General features: G+C 38.9%; 1 long non-coding RNA gene across 1 annotated transcript in view; it reads left to right on the plus strand.

Moving 5' to 3' along the window:
* Nucleotides 1-17020: 17020 nt before the first annotated feature.
* The window catches only part of LOC106733854 (uncharacterized), a 14200-nt gene continuing 12105 nt past the window's right edge, over nucleotides 17021-19115 (plus strand). The window contains exon 1 of the long non-coding RNA XR_001369712.1: nucleotides 17021-17079. This is a non-coding gene — a long non-coding RNA (uncharacterized LOC106733854). The remainder of the gene's footprint in view (nucleotides 17080-19115) is intronic.

The following is a 19115-nucleotide window of genomic DNA, read 5'->3' on the forward strand; positions in this document are numbered from 1 at the left end:
TCTGGCTTTGATTTAGCAGTGGTTTTCACGACACCTGTGTTCTGGCAGCAAATCCATTGTGTGTGTGTGGGGGGGAGCCCTAAGGGTATAATTTTTGCCTCCAAAATAAATTTTTTGAAAAAATTATTTTACTTAACTTTATTTATTTATTTTAATTTGACCAGAGAGGGACAGAGTGAGAGAGAAAGAGGGAAAGTGAGAAAGCAAGCTACCAGGTCTGGGACTCAAACCGCAGTCAGCCATGTGGGAATCCAGCACCTTTAACCACCATGTTATCTGCTAGCCCCCCAAAAAATAGATTTCTAGAAGGTAAAAATTAATTATTCTTTCAGTAAGTGTTTACTGAGTCCCTACTATGGGGCAGATGCTACCTAGGAATTGGGAACATAACTATGAACAGGGAGGGCACAAATTCTGGCCTCACAGATGAAGCAGGCTGACATGCATCATGAATAGGGACCCTTGAGAGCCACCCTAACACAATTCTGGCAAGTACTCAGGGGGGCTTAAATGGGTTATAGAAACATGAAATCAGTGTATTCCCAGACAGACTCAAACTCCTATGTGATGCTTGGGGTTTTCCTGTTACCTTCGCATGTAACAGTAGGCTAAAGCTGTTGGTATTGTTTGTATGCTGGTTGAATGCTATTCAAAAAGTGTCCATATTTTAGCCAATAAAAGTAAATGGCAGTAAACTAAGTCATCATTTGTCAATTTTTAATGAAAGATGGCACATCCTCCCCACTCCCAGCTCCCTTTCCCCACTGCTACTTAATGAAGGGTGAAGAGCTGCTCCTTGGCTGCAGATCGGGAAAACCTATGCCTTTCATGAACCATATCTGCCAAGAGCAGCAGAAATACAAAAGTGTCAGTGTAACATTTTATTTACCTTAAATCTTACATAAAAAGAATCAACCTGGAAAGGTTACGCAACTCTCCACTGACCCACATCTCAATATATGGGAGTATTGACAAAGAAAGATGGAAGGAATGAAGAAAAAGAGGGAGGGAAAGAAAGAAAAGTGGAAGTGAGTGAGACAGAGGGAAGGAAGGAGGAAGAAGCGAAGGGAGGAAGGGAAAGTGGCAGGAAGCTCAAACTGCTTTAATCACCACCAGGACTGCAAGGTTCCTTCGAGCATGTTTTATTTCACTTCTCCAAACTTATCAGTGTCTCTTTAGTTTTGTCTTTGAATGTACTGCCCTTCTCTTTCTGACCAGGAAGTTTTTCTTCTTTCTTAATTTTGTTTTTAATGAATTACAATTGTATATATTTATGGAGTACAATATGATGTACAATGAGCTATCTCGCACCTGTTAGAATGGCTATTATCAAAAAGACCAAAGGTAACAAGTGTTGGCAATGGTGTGGAGAAAAGGGAATACTTGTGCACTGTTGATGAGAGTGTAAGTTAATGCAGCCATTATGTAAAACAGTATGGAGGTCCTAAGAAAACAAAAAAATAGAAAGAATTACCATATGACCCTGTAATCCCACTTTAGGGTAGAGCTCCAAAAAGAATTCTGTAGTCTGATATTCATTATAGCATTATTTTTTAAGAGATTTTTTGCTATAGGGCAGGTGTACTCACCAGAGAGACAGAGAGAAAGAGAAAGTGAGAAATCACCCCCCCCCTGCCCCAGGGGGACTGGCCATGCCTCAACCCCTTCTCCTCCATTATCCTCTTGAGATTTTTGGCACACACGTTCGGCATGCATTTCAAGCCACCAGATCCAGGATTCGAACTGCAGTCCACTATGTGGGAGTTCAGTGACATAACCATTACGTCATCTGCTGGTCTCCTTTAGAACATTTTTATAGTGCTAAGAAATGGAAGCAACCTAGGTGTCTGTCATCAGATAAATGAATAAAGAAATTGTGGTATATATACATGATAGAATATACATGATAGAATATTATTTAGCCTCAAAAAAAAAAGAAAACCTTGTCATTTATGACAACATAGATGAGCCTCAAGGTTATTATGCTGAGTAAAATAATCCATGCATAGAAAGACACCTTTTTTATAATGAATTTTTTGTTCTACTCCCCATCACAGATGTAAATAATAAACTTTGCTGAATTTCAAGTTTAACCAACTGTTCTGGTTTCCTCTTTCCTAAGTCAAATCATTTACAGAACTCATTTGAGATTATTCTCTAAATAATTCTTTGTATACAGAGTTAAATACTTTTTAAAGTCAAAATATACTTAACGACATCAGGAACAAGAAAACAATGATAACTTCCGGCAATATGGCTCTTACCAAAGCCAGCTTACTGCTACCTATCTTATCATTTAAGTATTTACAAACTGATTAGCTGTATACATATTTATTCATTTGAGTGGTAGGGTGTCTTAGTTCATTCAGGTTGCTATAACAAAATACCTTAGACTAGGTCATTTGTATACAACAGAAATTCATGGCTCACAATTCTGGAGGCTGGGGAGAACAAGATCAAAGTCCCGGCAGATTTGGTGTCTGGTCAGAGTTCACTCTGCCTCACAGGCGGCGCCTCGTGGTTGCATACTCACAGGGAAGAAGGGACTGGAGGAGATCTGCTGAGCATCTTTCATAAGGGCACAATCCCATTCGCACGGGTAGAGCCCTTCCTCACAACTTAATCCTTTTCCAAAGAACTCTTAATATTATTTTGATATCATCACATTGTACATTAGGTTCCAACTTAAAAGTTTTGAGAGACCACCAACATTCAGACCATAGGAAAAGGTTACATCTGACAAACCAGACATATGTTTACTTCCAACTGCAAGATGACGAGTCCTGCAAATTAATTGGACCATAATATTGTCAGCGTACAACATTAAAAGTTACTAATGTTGAAGTTAAAAGTCTACTTGATTTTCCAGTCATTTTCATTATAGTTGTTATATCTGACCATTAAAGATACATGTCTGGGGCCAGCCTGCCGCATGATGGTTAAGGCAGTTGTATCCTTCATGGTCACTGTGTGGTTGAAGTCAGATACAGCAGCTTGAAAACCACACCGGGCGCATGTAAGTGTAGATGTGTGTGCTTGCACATGTACACACACCCCCAAAATCCCCAAAGGAGGGAGAAGTAGAGACAGAATTGCAGTGTGAGCTTTCCCCATGGTAGGTGTTTCCTCATTTTCCCTCTCTCTGTCTCTCTCAGGCAAGTCCATATACCCTCTGGCAAAAAATTTTAAAATAAAAAAGGATACATTTATTTCCCAATAGTATTCCTCTAACTCTCCATTTCAGCCATTTACTTCTGTGTCTACTTAAAGCACTAACGTATGGGCATAATTGCCCCATTTACCTTGGGGCAAGCAATGTTTCAGAATTTTCTTTAAATCATAATTGCCAGTTCCGTGTCCCACTTCCTCATCCCTGCTGGGTAGTAGTAAGTGGCATCTGATAAAGGAATTCTTGAAAAATCATAAATGGGTCTCCATGAGTATATGTATTATGCTTCTCAACAATGTTTCACATTAAACCAAAGAAGTACTAGCCAAAAGTCTACCTACAATACTGTACATTGTAAGTAGTTCTTTTTCCATAAAGAAATGTTTTCATTCTTGTTATTACATTAATTGTGACAATATAAAGTAGCTAAATAAATATAAAAGACTATTATTTTGTGGTTAAAAAAATCACATTTTGAACACTTAAATAACATGGGAAAGTACTTATAATACACCTTTAGCAAAAAGCAGGTTGTGATATATTTTATGATAAATTAATATGATTTTCTCAGAATGCATATTTTAAAAATATGTGCATATAATTTCTTATTCCTAATCAGAAAAGTAGAAATGCAATGTGTTTATTGAAAATGCTAACTTGTTTTATATTTCTCTTATCGCCTTTGGTTAGTAATCCTAGTGGCAGTGTATCTGTTAGTATATATAAAGCATAATTAGAATAACAAAAATAAGCCCTGGTTAAAAAAAGAAGAACTCAACAAAAGCTTTTATTTCAATGACCTTTGACCATAAGCTGTGAAGACAGAGACTTTCAAAAGGTGAACTTACTAAAGGAGAAAGAGTTTTAGTGGAGAAAAGTAGGTTATTTTCCAGGTTGGTTGAGGTTGGTTGAAGGTCTAACTGCATAAGATGTTTTACAAACAGAACCTGCCATTGGCAGCTTCATTAATTAGGCACTTCATTAGTTTGCATGAGAACCTGATGCTTCAGGGGCCATCATTCAGTGAAGTTTTCAGTAGGATAGGCCCTTTTTAGCAAATCAAAACTGTGACAATTCACACATATATGTGAAAGTCAAACTTGTCACTGTTTAATGAAGTGAAAGCAGAACTACAATAAACTGAAAGAACTCAATCCAAAGGAAAGCTATTTTATTATTTTAGTTTAGGAAAAATACACATCATAGCAGGCTAATTCTTATGGTCAAAATATCAACAGTATTTGTCTCATTAGAAAAGTTGAAAGTTTATGAGAGCTCATGTTATGATTGTGGTATAATTGTCTTTTTTCCATGTTTAACATGTTTAATATTCTCTGAGTGCCTATAGTGAATTGGTTTTCTTTACATATTCTCAAATTTTTTTACTTGCTATATCCTTCAAACCTAATCATATTATATTGTATTACTTATGTAGGCATGCAAATATATGTACAGAAAACGCTATAAAAAAAAACAAACTAATTGGGGGCAAATTTCTACATTTCTTGTTACAAATGATTTATTTATATATTCAGTTATCCAACTAAATTTTAGAGTATTAAATTCTTCAAAATTTCAACCAGAAATTTGACAGGAATTACATTTAATGTACAAATTAATTTAGGGAGAAGTCATATATTTGTAATAGTAAATTCTTCCATTCAAGTGCATGAACTGTCACTATTTATCCAGATTATCTTCTATTGTCCTTTAGTGTTTTAATTTTTTTTTCCTGAAGGACCTACATATTTTCAGTTCAGTGCCTGTATGCATTATGATTTTATTGCTATTATACTTACAAAATTGGTTTTATGACTTATTTTTAAAATTTGTTTTAAGACTTCAAAAGAAGGAATTGGGGCCAACCAGGTGGCATGGTGGTCAAAGTGGCTGGATTTCACATGGCTGATAATGCAGTTTGAGTTTTAGACCTGGAGGATTAAAAAGCATACTGGGTACATGTGCGTGCATGCCCAAAATTCTGAGAGGAGAATGGAGAAGAGATTATGGTGTGGCCATCTCCCCTGGGGAAGTGCTTTCTCACTTTCTCTCTCTCTTGCCCTCCTGTTTCTGTCTCTCCCTGAAAAGTTCATAGTCCCTATACCCCCAAAAAAGGAGGAGGGGGGTATTGTAATCTTAAGAATAGCATTTATCTGATCTCATCAGAGAGAGATGAAAAATGAATACTACAGACTAGGAAAGATGGGGTGGGGGATAAAAGGGATGCTGATTAATTGTAACAAAATTACAGATAGAGGAGAGGAACAAAGTCTGGTATTAAAATCACATTATGAAAAATAAGTAATTTACTGTAAATCTCAGATTAACTAAAAGGAAAATTTTAAATGTTCCCAACATAATTTAATGGCAAATGGTTGACATGATGAGAATATTAATTACCCTGCTTTAATCATTACTCAGTATATTTTTATACTGAAAGATCACACTGTACCCGCACAAATATGCACATTATATGCTAATTTAAAAAATTTATTTTCAAGTAATGCAATGCTGTTACAGAAAATGTCTATTCCCAAACAACAAAAAATCAAATTGTCTATTAATGGTACGCTTTCTCCTTCTAGTACTTGTTTTTTAATTGCAAAAGATTTGCACTGATACGATGGGCACCAGCTATAGCTTCGGAAAAGAGTCTTTGTAGGTAAATTTGAAACTTTTTTACTCCTCAGTAATTCTTTTGTCTTTTTTTTTTTCCAGGTTTATGCATACGGTAAGTGTACTCCCCAGAAAGACAGACAGAAAGAGAAGTAAGAAATCACTCCCTGAGAAGGAGTGATTGTCATGCCACACAATCCCTTCTCCTTCATTCTCCTCTCAAGATGTTGGGCACTCATGTGCTCGTGCATAATATGAGTTTCAAGCTCCTGGGCCTGGGACTCGAACCACAGTCAGCCATGTGGGCATCCAACACCTTCACCACTATACCACCTGCTGGCCCTGCCCATGTTTTTGTATTTTAATATCTGAATTACTTTTACATTTGACCTATTCTAATAACCTAATAAGGGTATAAACAATATATGTGAACTAAAAACTTTAAACTTTCAATACCGAGAGCCACTGTGTAGCCATGGTACCTTCATGGAACATGGAACCCGGAGTGTGCCCTGTTTCATCTCCTCAGCTCTTCATGTGCCTTCACTTCACTCAGAGACTTTCAATCTGTCCCAATTTAAAGAGTATAAAATTATCGGAACCAGCAGTTAGTGTAATGGCTATATCGCTGGACTCCCACGTAGTCGACCAAGGTTTGAGTCCCAGACCCGGTGGCTTAAACTCACGCCAGGCGCGTGTGCGTGTGTGCCCAAGATCCCGAGAGGAGAATGGAGGAGAAGGGATTGCGGCGTGGCCATCCGCCCGGGGGGGTGATTTCTCACTTTCTGTCTCTCTGTCTCTCTGGTGAGTGCACATGCCCTGCAGCAAAAACCTCTCCTCCCAAAAAAGAGTATAAAATTATCCACAAGTCTTTTATTTGTTCACTTTTATTCCTAAAAATATGATACAATTGGCATTTTTAATTTATGAACCAATGGGAAACCCTCCTTGTACCCCTGTGGATTTATCAATCACCAGGAATCCAGGTTTCCTGAAGTTTACAAGACACTGCTTCAACAGACGGTATCTCTGCCTAGTCCCCTGGGAAGAAATAGATGTCAACTACATGAGTTTTCCGAATTCAATATTTTCAATTCAACTACCAACTTCCCCAATAGAACAATTTAGAATTTGGGTGTTGTAAAAATGAAGCATTTGCATTAAAAGGAGATTACAAACTAGATGATTTATATTATTTGGTGGCTTGTGAGAATATAAATAGCATATTTATTATTAATAATAATTTTAGTAACAGTAACTTTTGAAAAAGTCAAGGATGAACAGTGAGGTAATGAATACAATACCTATACTGTGCAATCAATCTTGAATGTTGATATAAGATACAGTGAAACTTTAAAGTTCTAGAAGAATATTGGAAAATAAATACTATTAAACAAGGCTAACTTAGAATTAAATATCAAGACAGTCATTCATTGCTCATCTTTTTCAAACTATTCTTTTTGGTTAATAATCTTGTGAGTATAGTTTCTCTTCTGGAAATGGTCTACAAGACACCAGAGGAACCTAAGAACTAGGAAATTATCATTCTGTCTCCTCTTCCCTCCTCCCCTGTCCCTGTCCTTCCATCAGTCTACTGCCCCCCTTATTCCACCCTCCTCACCCTTCTCCTGGCTTTTCCCCCTAAATGCACAGATGGAAAAGAATAATATTAATAATTAGTCCTATCTTTTGACTCCTGTCTCTTTCTGGAAATTTTAACACAAGATTAGAAAAAAAGTTTTAAGTATTATTGGCTCTGATAACACCAAATGCTAAAAAGAGGGTGGAGAAATAGAAACTTCCCTTCAGTGCTGGTGGGAATGCAGAACACTATGGCCAATTTGGAAGACAGTACAAAATCTTCTTACAAAACTAAACGTATCCTTAGCAATGATCCAGCATTTATATTCCTTAGTATTTACCCAAATGAGTTGAAAAATTTTGTTCACATATACACCCTTGCACAGATGTTTATAGAGGCTTTATTCATAACTGCCAAAACTTAGAAGCAACCAAAATCCCCTTCAATAGATTAATGGATAAATAAAACATGTTACATCCAGATGATGGAATGTCATTCGGGGCTAAAAAATAAATGGATTAGATCAAGCTATGAAAAGATATGGAGAAATCTTTAATGTACTTTTCTAAGTTAAAAAAAAAAAAAGCCAAACTGAAAAGGCCACAAACTGTATGATTCCAAGTATATGTCACCCTGGAAAAGGCAAAACTGGAGACTGTAAATGCTCAGTGATTGGCAGAGATTTTAGGAGAGGGAGGGATACTAGGAGGAGCAGAAAGGACCTTTAAGGCAGTAAAGCTGTTCAGTACAATATTACAATGGTGGAAACATGTCATTATATATTTGCTAAAGCCCATAGAGAAGGGGAAAACTAAGAGTAAACTCTAACGTTAGCGTAAACTATGAACTTCGGTTGACAATGACCTGTCCATGCTGGTTCATATTGTAACAGACGTGCCACCCTGGTAGGGGTATGCTGATGGGAGGACAAGCTGTGTATGCTGGGTTGGGCCAGGAAGCAGGGAGGGTTTGCTGTACGCGGAGCTCAGTTCCTTTTGCTTAACTTTACTGTGAACCTAAAGCTACTCTAACAAATAAGGTTAATTAGTTTAAAGATAAAAAGCAATAATCTGAAGTACAAAAACTCCAAAGCCTCTAAAGGATATACAGAATACACTGGTTAACACATCCTATTGACTAAACAGTTCAGATGACAAGGTAAAATGGGCTTATTTACAGCAGTGACTAGAAGCATTTCAGCCAGCGGTAAACATGTGCCAGGTGTTTCTTTCTTTCTTTTTTAAAAAGTTTTTCTACAGGGTGCTTGCATTCTGTAGAGGTGGGAGGGAAGCAAGAAATCACCCCCTGAGGGGATGGCCATGTGCAATCCCTTCTTCTTCAGGATTTTGGACACGCACACACAAGTGCTGGTGTGATTTGTAAGCCATCGAGTCCAGGACTCAAACCAAGCAATCAGCCATGTGGGATCTAGTGCCTTAACCTCCGTGCCACCTGCTGGTCCCAGTGGTTTCATTTTTAATTTAATGGCAATATTGTATATGACACAAAATCATACCACAAGAAAGTATTTAGTGTGCTAATAAACTGAAGAAAAGAAAAATACACTGAGGAAGTGAGGAGGAAACCAGATTAAATTAAATTAATAAAATCATTATCATAGAGGAGATGTTACAGTGCTTTTGCGTTTTAATACTAATTTCTGTAGGAGTGTCCTTCTGATTTCTATTGGGGGAGAAATCACACATAAATAGAGAATTTTATTTATTTATTTATTTATTTAGAGAGATTTTTGCTTTAGGGCACGCAATTCACTGGAGAGACAGAGAAAGAAAGTGAGAAATTACACCCCAGGGGGGATGGCCATGCTGAAATCCCTTTTCCTCTTAGGATTTTGGACACACACGCACACATGCCCAGCATGAGTCTTAAGTCCCCAGGTCTAAGACTCAAACTGTGGCCCACTGCATGGGAGTCCAGCTACGTAACCATTAGGCCATCTGCTGGTCTCCCATAAATAGAAATTTTTTATGACAAAAAATAGATTCTATCTAACTCAACTCAGGACTTCCTAAAAAAATAAAAGTAAGTAGGCTTTTTTTTTTTTTAACGTGAAAGAGCAGTATTAATTTTCTCTTAAAACTGTTGACAGCTTTTATTTTTCATATAGTTTTACTCAATTCAGCCACGCAAAATGATACTTTTGAGCTTTATTTTTCCAACTTTTTTTTCTAGAAAAAGAAAAGTACACGTTGATTCTTAGTTATAGCTTTGATTCACACTTGTAGTCTTCCTGCACATCCCTTGGAGTCTAGAGGAAAGTTTTCTATTTCTTTGGGGAAAAAGAAAAAAAAGTCTGTTTTCTATTTTCTAAGCCCGTATCATCCAACAGACCTGTGAGACAGTAAGCTGTATTGAAAGCATAAAGGGACAAAGTAGTGACAAATAAAAAAGGTGCAATCAATTAAAGAAATTCTAAATTAAAAAAAAAATGTGGAACATGAAAGCAGTCAATGTAATTCCAAAAAGCATTTTATTCAAGTCTTAAAAGCAAACAAACAAACAAAAACAAACCTTTGACTGACCAATCTGGACAGAAAGTTGTTTTGGCACTAAAAGATAAAAGAAATTATTGTATTGCTTGGGAATTCATGGAATGCTTGAGATGTTGAAGCAAAACAAGTCACTTCTTTGAAATTGAACAGGGGTTATAGAGGCCACAGATAAGACTTACTGAAGACAGACATAAAAACAAATTTATTCACACAAGTAACTTCTTGAGCATATTCTGTATACTAAGCCTTTAGAATGCATCAGTGAAGCTGAAACTGCCCCTCCTCCTCCAACACCCCTGCTGTGGTTGAAACTATGTTCTCTTTCATGAACGTGGAAAATGAGCATTAAACATAACAAATAATTATCTGTCAGAATTTAAAAATTCCACAGAGCAGTTCCATGGCATGGTACTGATACCTGCTTGAGAAGCTGGATCTTGCATAGCAACTACAGTTTGAATCCACGGCCTGTCAGCCTGAAACATTGGGCACACACGCAAGTACCCAAGATCTGACAGGAAGAACGGGACTGCGGCATGACCAGATCCTGCGGAGGATACCCAGCTCTCATTCGGTCTCTCTCACCTTCATGTACCTGCATATGCACATACTCTATCATAAATAAAGAAAAACCTGGGACCAGCAGTTAGTGTAATGGCTATGTCGCTGGACTCCCATACAGTCGACTGCGGTTCGAATACCGAACCCGGTGGCTTAAACTCACGCCGGGCACATGTGCGTGCATGCCCAAGATCCCAAGACGAGAATGGAGGAGAAGGGATTGCAGTGTGGCCATCCCCCAGGGGCTGATTTATCGCTTTCTGTCTCTCTGTCTCTCTGTCTTTCTGGTGAGCACATGCACCCTATAGCAAAAACCTCTCCAAAAATAAAAATAAAAAATAAAGAAAAACCTGTGTCAATTGAGCAGGGTAATAGTGACTGAGATGCAGGTATTGGGGTGAAAGAAGAAAGGACTGTAATTTAAATAGCTATGACGGCTAGACAGTGGTTCAGGGGTAAAATGCGATATCCTGTGAGGCTCACCACATGGGAAGGCTCTGGTGTTGCATCTGGAAAGCTCCCTGAGTATTGCAGGAAACAGTGTGTCTGTGATCTGGGCTGGCTGGGGCTAGGTGTGGATAATGGCACAGATCAGGAAAGATCTGAAGCAGAGAGGGAGGGGCATCCTTAAAAACAGCGGGTGTAAGTGTCCAAGGTTTGAGCCTACCTAGTGTGTCCCAGAGGGTCAGAGTCCAGAAAGTTCAAGTTTCTGAGAAAATCAGATCTAAAATCAGATCTATATCCTCAAAATAAAAGCTTAGCCAAAGGCTAAGTGCAGAAGCAAAATGATCAATCTTCAAAAAGAATGAAATAAAGTGTAAGTCTCTGAGGATTTCTGAAAGCACTGAGGAAGAAATGAGAGTTTAAATGGGCCTTGAAAGGTTGCTGAGGTTTCTCTTCCCACAGGAATAAATTCGATGATCACAAGCACTTCTAAAAAGTTACGAAGCAGTTACAAAGATAAGAGATCACACCTTGCCAAATATTTAAGAACATTGATGTTAGGTGATTCCCAAGGGTGATGCATTCTAAAATCATTCCGCTGGCTTGTGTAATCTGCCCAGTTACTGCCCAGTCATGGCTATCGGAGGGCGGGGGGGAACTGCCTTATATAAGCCAAGTCCCAGCACCACGTGTTATCAGATGGTGGTGCTGGGCTGGCCTTATATAAGCCAAGTCCCAGCACCACGTGTTATCAGATGGTGGTGCTCGGCTGTGCTGTGAAATACTCAGTTCTTTGGGTCCAGATCTCTAAGGTTAGAGACCTGCCCTCAGATGTAAAATAAAGCCACAAACATGAGTAAAGTAGGAAAAGAGAATTTTTCTTTCTTTTCTTTTTTTTTTTAAGAGGTTTTTGCCTTAGGGTGAAAGCACTCACAGGGGAGAGAGAAAGACAGACAGAGACAATGAGAGAGAAGATGTAAAATAAAGCCACAAACATGAGTAAAGTAGGAAAAGAGAATTTTTCTTTCTTTTCTTTTTTTTTTTAAGAGGTTTTTGCCTTAGGGTGAAAGCACTCACAGGGGAGAGAGAAAGACAGACAGAGACAATGAGAGAGAAAGTGGGAAATCACCCCCTCAGAGGGAATGGCCACACTGCAATCCCTTCTCCATTCTCCTCCCTGGATCTTGGACACACACACACACACACACACACACACACATGCCCAGTGTTTTTCAAGCCACCAGGTCCAGGACTTGAACTATGGTCAACCATATGGGAGCCCACTGATGTAACCACTAAGCTATCTGCTTGTCCCAAAAAGATACTTTTTAATAGAGCATCATTTCTTTTAAAAGAGAAATCCACTTTACTCCTCCTTTCCTTTCCTCATTGCTTCTTGAATCCATTGAACGTGCACTTAATTCCCACAAACTGTTCTTGCCTTGCTTGCAAATCCTATGTATGCATTTCAGTGATTTTATCTTCATGCACTCTTTCATTCGCTTTATTAAATGTAGCCATCTTGCAATTTTCTGCTCCTCTGGTTTGTCTCTTGCTTCTCAACTCCTACTGTTGTAGTCTCTCTTCCTCCTTCAGCTCTGTGAATGTGAGCCTGTGTTCTCAGCTCTTTGTTTTCTTCAATACAGTCTCCAGTATCTCTTTTCTCATTCTTTTTCAAGGCCAATACAATCAGGTTCATATCCCACTATTCCACCAAAGTTAATACATAACCAATAGTTCCCAGTTTTCCCCAACAATCTGGGTCAGTCTAGTTGTCACAACTTAATAACAATAGAGCCTTTCTCTCATTTTCGTATGTATTGTCCCTCTCTGGAAAATAAAGTGTATGGTCTCCCCATCTACAGCTTCCATTGCAAAATCTAGAGGTCAATTCTCAGGACCTCAGTTCTCATACTAGATTCGAAGGCTCCTAAAGCACCACAGCAAATTCCCTGGACTACTTGAAATATTTTAAAATTTCAAGGAAAAGACATCTGTCGAGTTTGCACAAACTGTCAGCTCGGATGAGTTCACAGTTCAACATTAGATTACACTGCCTTCCTTCAACGATGCCACACCTTTGGAAAGCTAGGTTTCTGTGTTTATTGAAAAAAAAAAGTAAGGAATGTGCAAAAGTAAGTATGGAGCAGGAAGTAAGCATGGTAGTGTCTGAAGAGATTTCCAAGTTTAGAATTTGCTTAGTATCCAGGAAGTGGACACATCCCAGAAATAACGACAGTTACACAAGAATGAAGTAAGGGCGGCCCTGCAGCATAGCAGTTAAACATGTGGAGAGGCAGCCAGGTCCCCTGTGGCCAACTGTGGCTTAAATACTGATCCTGACATCTTGAAAGCACACTGGGAGCATGCATGTACATGCCTCCAATTAGGCCAGGGTGGAGAAAAAGAAGGAAAGGATCGCCACATGACCAGGCTCCATTGGGGGTTGCTTTCTCTGTCTCTCTGCCTCTCTCTCTCTCTCATGCATGAATTCTTACGTGTGTACGCATGCCCTCTGGCATTAAAACATGTCCAATTAAATACATTAGGGTTTTTTTACTCAATTTGTGTGTTTTAGGTTTTCAAATGGCTATGAGATCCATAAGACAAAAATACTAAGTGGCAAGGCCACTTAATAGACAAGATTATTAGATATTTCTTTTGGCTGAGAACACCTAGAAAAACAAGTCTACTGAGAGGGCCAGCAGTCAGAGTTAAGACGCTGGACTCCCACGTCACTGACCATGGTTCGAGTCCTGGACCTGGTGGCTTGAAATTCATGCCAGGCACTTGTGCGTGTGTACTCAAAATCCTGAAAGGAGAATGGAAGAGAAGGACTGTAGCATGGTCATGCTCCTTGGGAGGTGATTTCTCACTTTCTATCCCTGGCAAGCTCATGTTCCCTCTAGAAAAAAAATCTCTAAAAACAAAACAAAACAAAAACAAAACTGAGATATTATAACATAAACCAAGAGAGGCTGGGAAGCTCTCTTTCAGTTCTTATTGTAGCTGCCCTAACAGCAGGGTTTAACACATTTAATCAACCCCTCCTGTTTTATGCTTCCTTCACTCAGCTTCCACGACCCTCAGTTTCTTGGTTTTCCTTCTGCCTCTGGCCGTATCTTCTCAACCTCTTATTCTGTTTTCAACTTTCTCCTCACACTCTTGCTATTGGTATGTCCCAGGAGTCATACCTTGTCTCTCTCCTTTTTTCAATTCATATCTTTCCTTGTTAGTCTCATCTCATCTCACAGCTTTAAACACCATCCACAACTGACAATTTCTAAATTTGTAACTCCAAAACAGACTTCTCTGGATTCAAACTCAAATAACCCAACTACCTTCACCACATTTGCACTTGGATGTTTAATGGATACTTCGAATTTAACATGTCCAAGATGATAAGCTCCTCTTCCTTCCCGCTCTGCACACCATCCCTCAAAAACAACCAACACAAAACAAAAACCTGCTCCATTTCATTACAAGGTAACCCTTTCCTTCTCGATGCTAAGGCTAAAGAGCTTGCTGTCATCTTTGACTCCTCCTTTTTTCTTAAACTCTACCAAGCCAGGAACAAATCCTACTGACTCTACCTTCAAAATATACACCGAACCCAGTCTCGTCTGTCCACCCCTACTGCTAGCAGGTGGGTCCAGGCTACCAGAACCTTCCTTCTGGAATTCTGAAATCCCCTACTTGCCAGCTAGCTGCTTCAACACCTGTCCCCTTAGAGTTTATCCCCTCAACAAGGCAGATAGAGTGAACCTTTTAAAACATAAGCCAAGTTTTAAAAACAAAGTAATTCTAAAACTTAAGCACTATTGGGACCAGCAGTTAGCATAATGGCTATGTCGCTGGACTCCCAAGTAGTCGACCATGGTTCAAGTCCCGGACCCTGTGGCTGAAACTCACGCCAGGCCCATGGGCGTGCATGCCCAGGCTCCCTAGAGGAGAATGGAGGAGAAGGGTTTGTGACATGGCCATCTCCCCCAGGGGGTGATTTCTCGCTTTCTGTTTGTGTCTCTCTCTGCCTTTCTGGCTAGTGAATGTGCCCTATAGCAAAAACTTCTCTGAAAAAAAATGTAACCACTATCTAGTGGTTAAACAGAGCGGGATCCCTCCTGGCTGACAGGTGTTCAAACTCTGGCTCTAGCAGCTTGAAAAACATGCCAGGTGTATGTGTACATATACCTAAATCTTAACAGGATGGTAAATGGGAGAGAAGGGATTGTGAAGTGGCCATGTCTTGTTTCAGGAGGTGAATTCTCATGTTCTCTCTTTCTCCATCTCTCTCTGGCAAGAACTCACATTCTCTGGTAATTATTGGGTTTTCAGGAAAGTCATGATGCATGTATGCTTAGAAAAACATAGAAAAAAATACTTCAGAGCTTTCCCAAGAGCCTAATAATAATGATGATGATAATAAAAACAGTAAGGCAGAGCCTACCATCACTCTGTACTTAAAATGTAAAATAACATCACATTTGACTTAGAGTCCAAGTCAATGTCCTCAGCCTATACAGGGCATTCAATGTAACATGTAACACACCTCATCTTCTCTCACATAATCCAGAACTCCTCGCACCATCGCTGCTCCAACCACATAGGCCTATTTGATGGTCCTTGAGCACATCTGTGCCTTAAGCCTTACAGTCCCTGGTTCCTCTGCTTGGAATGCTCTTCAGTCAGACAAATATTGCCGTCTCCTTTCTCCTTCAACATATTCTCACTTGATAATCTTGTAAATATTGCAATCTGGGGCCAATAAGTGGTGTGGTGGTTAAGGTGCTGGATTCCCACAAGGCTGACCATGATTTGAGTCCCAGGCCTGGCAAGTTGAAACTCACACCAGGTGCATGTGTGTATGTGCCCCAAATTCCAAGAGAAGATTAGAGGACAAGGAGATTTCTCTTTCCCCTCTCTAGCAAGGACACATGCCCTATGGCAGAAACTTCAAAACAAAACTGCAACCTTCCCTTTACTCCAAGCCAGTCACTGTGGAGAACAATATAGAGGTTCCTCAAAGACCTACCACATGATCCAACAATTTCACTTCTGGGTATCTACACAAAGGATAGTAATACATTCTGTCAGAAAAGCACTTGCACATTCCTGTTTTTTGCAGTATTATTCACAATCTTTAAGAAATATAATCAACCCAAATGTCCAAGAACAGATGAATGGATTGAAAAAAAAAAAACAAAACAAAACATGGCACACATACACCATGGACTACTACTCAGCTTGAAATAAATAAATAAATAAATGGGACCAGCAGTTAGCATAATGGCTATGTCGCTAGACTCCCATGTAGTCAACTGTGGTTTGCGTCCCGGACCCAGTGGCTTAAAACTCACGCCGGGCACATGTGCATGCGTGCCCAAGATCCCAAGAGGAGAATGGAGGAGAAGGGATTGCGGCATGGCCATCTCCCCCTGGGGGGTGATTTCTCGCTTTCTGTCTCTCTGTCTCTGTCTGTCTAGCAAGCACACGTACCCTATAGCAAAAACCTCTTCAAAAAAAAAAAAAAAAAGAGACCCTGGCATTTGACAAAAAGTGTACAAATATGGGAGATTTAATGCTAAGCAAAGCAAGACAGACTTTGAAACAGAGGCATTAGATGTCCCCACACAGTATATACCAAATGTCCCTTTGCTAAATTTATCTAGACTACAATTCTTTCAACACACATACCTTTCTGCATCTCCAAGTCCATGGCAATATTACATATATAAATAGTACTTCTAGGCAGAAATTGAAAGATTGGAAGATATAAGAGCATGGAGAGCAACTGTGGACACTAGAGACAATGTGGAATCGGCAACAGGTGACAGGAGGGAGGGACTTGGAGTAAAAAGGAAAATATTTAAGTGGTACTAAAGTGGAAAATTACCTATTGATTATAATGTGTATGGTAGTATCTGTGGACTAATATACAATGTATTCCATGCTGGGAAAATTCATGTTGTATCCTATAAAGGTGTACTGTAAATAAATGTAAAATAGAAAATTCAATCAATAAAAATGATACCAGCATATGGTTTTCCCTCACACATGTATATTTATAAAAAGATTAAGATGACTGGTCAATCTCTCTAAAGAAGACAATGTCCACCAATATGTTGTACGAAAGCCCTTAAATAAAGAAGGTAAGAAACCTAGGACCAAAGCACCTAAGATTCAGCGTCTTGTGAGTCCACTGTCCTGCAACACAAACACTGGTGTATTGCTCTCAAGAAGCAATGTACTAAGAAAAATAAGGAAGAGGCAGCAGAATATACTAAACTTTTGGCCAAGAGAATGAAGGAGGCCAAAGAAAAACACCAAGAACAGATTGTGAAGAGACGCAGGCTGTCCTCTCTGAGAGCTTCTACTTGTAAGTCTGAATCCAGTCAAAAAATAAGATTTTTATAAGAGAAACAAGTAAATAAGATCAGATATATATATAATATATAAAAGATGTCTGGTGTCTCTTCCTCTTCTTATAAGAACACCAATCCTACTGGATTAAGAATTTTTTTTTCAATAGTTAACTTTAATTTAAATTTATGTCCTAACACAAAGCCAAAACAATTATTAAATTTATATTCTAATGCAAAAAAATTTCAGTAAAGTTCCTAAAAATTTACTTTTGATAATAAATAGATTCCAGTTATATTTAAAACTAATCCATAAAATTTTAAAAATGTTCAAAATTTATAGCTGATAAGACCTCCTAAATTTTCTGGTGAACAAAAGCACCCTCCAAAAAATAATTAACATAAAGTTTAACAAAACAGTAAAACATCATCCAACTTTTTTACTTTTTATTATTATTTATACATTCAACCAGTGTATGTCATTTATATTGTAAAGAGACTTTACCCAGCATGATATATACTTCAGACCAGCCCAGTTGAGAATACTGTACACATCATTATCAACAGGCAATAAACTACATCTGTGTCCCACAAATGTTGTACATCTCTATTTTTCCCCCAAATTTCCTTTCCTACACTCTTCCCCTCTCCCATCCTCCTTCCACTTTGTCCCTATTTCTGTAACAATTTTAAACGCTTTTATGTCCTCCAGTCTTTCAGTCTCTACTGTAGAGTGCAGATAATCAGTATATGTTAAGTGGAGACATACAATGTCTCTGTTTCAGAGCCTGATATGCTTCACTCAGCAATAAATCTTCCATATTTTTCCACTTTCTATCAAATGCCAGGGTATTCTTGTTTTTTTATGGCTGAATAGTATTCCATGGAGTATATGTCCACATTTTTCCAATCCATTCATCTGTTTGTGGACATTTGGGTTGGTTCCACGTCTCAGCAATCGTGAATAATGCTGCAATTACTATAGCTGTGCAAGTATTTTTTTTTTTTGACTGAGCATTCTCTTGTTCTTTGGGTAGATACCCAGGAGTAGTGGAATTGCTGGATCACATGGTAGTTCTATTTAAAGGTCTTTGAGGAGCCTCCATATTGTTCTCCACAGTGGTTGGACTAATTTACCTTCCCACCAATGGGGTAGGAGAGTTCCCCTTTCACCACAGCTCCGCAAGCACTTATCATTTTTTGTTGTGTTTAATCTTCACCATTCTGACTGGGATTAGGTGGTATCTTATTGTAGTTTTGAGCTTCATCTCCCTCATGATGAGAGATATTGAGGATTTTTTTCATATGCTTTTTGGCTTTCATGTGTCTTCCTTAGTTCATTCAGCTCATTTTCCAATCTTTTAATTGGGCTAATCACTGTCTTCCAGGTAAGGAAGGCACTTGAGTTCCCTGTGTATTCTGGTTATCAGTCCCTTATCTGAGGCACAGTTTACAAAAATTTTCCATTTGAGGGTTGTCCATTCACACTAATTACTATACAGAAATTTTTTAATCTGATGTAATCCCATTTGTGTATTTTGGGGATTATTGCCTGTGCTTTGGGGGGGTCTTGCTTAAGAAGTCTTTGCCTCCTCCTATGTCTCCCAGAGTTTCCCTCTTATGCTCCAACCTAATGTTAATTACCTCCTTAAAGGACCCACCTCCAAATTCAGTCGTGTTGGGGGCGAGTTCTTCAATGTGTGAACTTGAGAAAAGGGAGACAAAACTGAGCCTATGGGACCAGCAGTTAGCGTAATGGCTATGTCGCTGGACTCCTATGTAGTCGACTGCAGTTCACATCCCAGACCCAGTGGCTTAAAATTCATGCCAGGCGCGTATGCGTGCATGCCCAAGATCCCAAGAGGAGAATG

Source organism: Tupaia chinensis, unplaced genomic scaffold, assembly GCF_000334495.1.
Source record: "Tupaia chinensis unplaced genomic scaffold, TupChi_1.0 Scaffold145519_1, whole genome shotgun sequence".
In the NCBI taxonomy this organism is placed as follows: domain Eukaryota; kingdom Metazoa; phylum Chordata; class Mammalia; order Scandentia; family Tupaiidae; genus Tupaia; species Tupaia belangeri.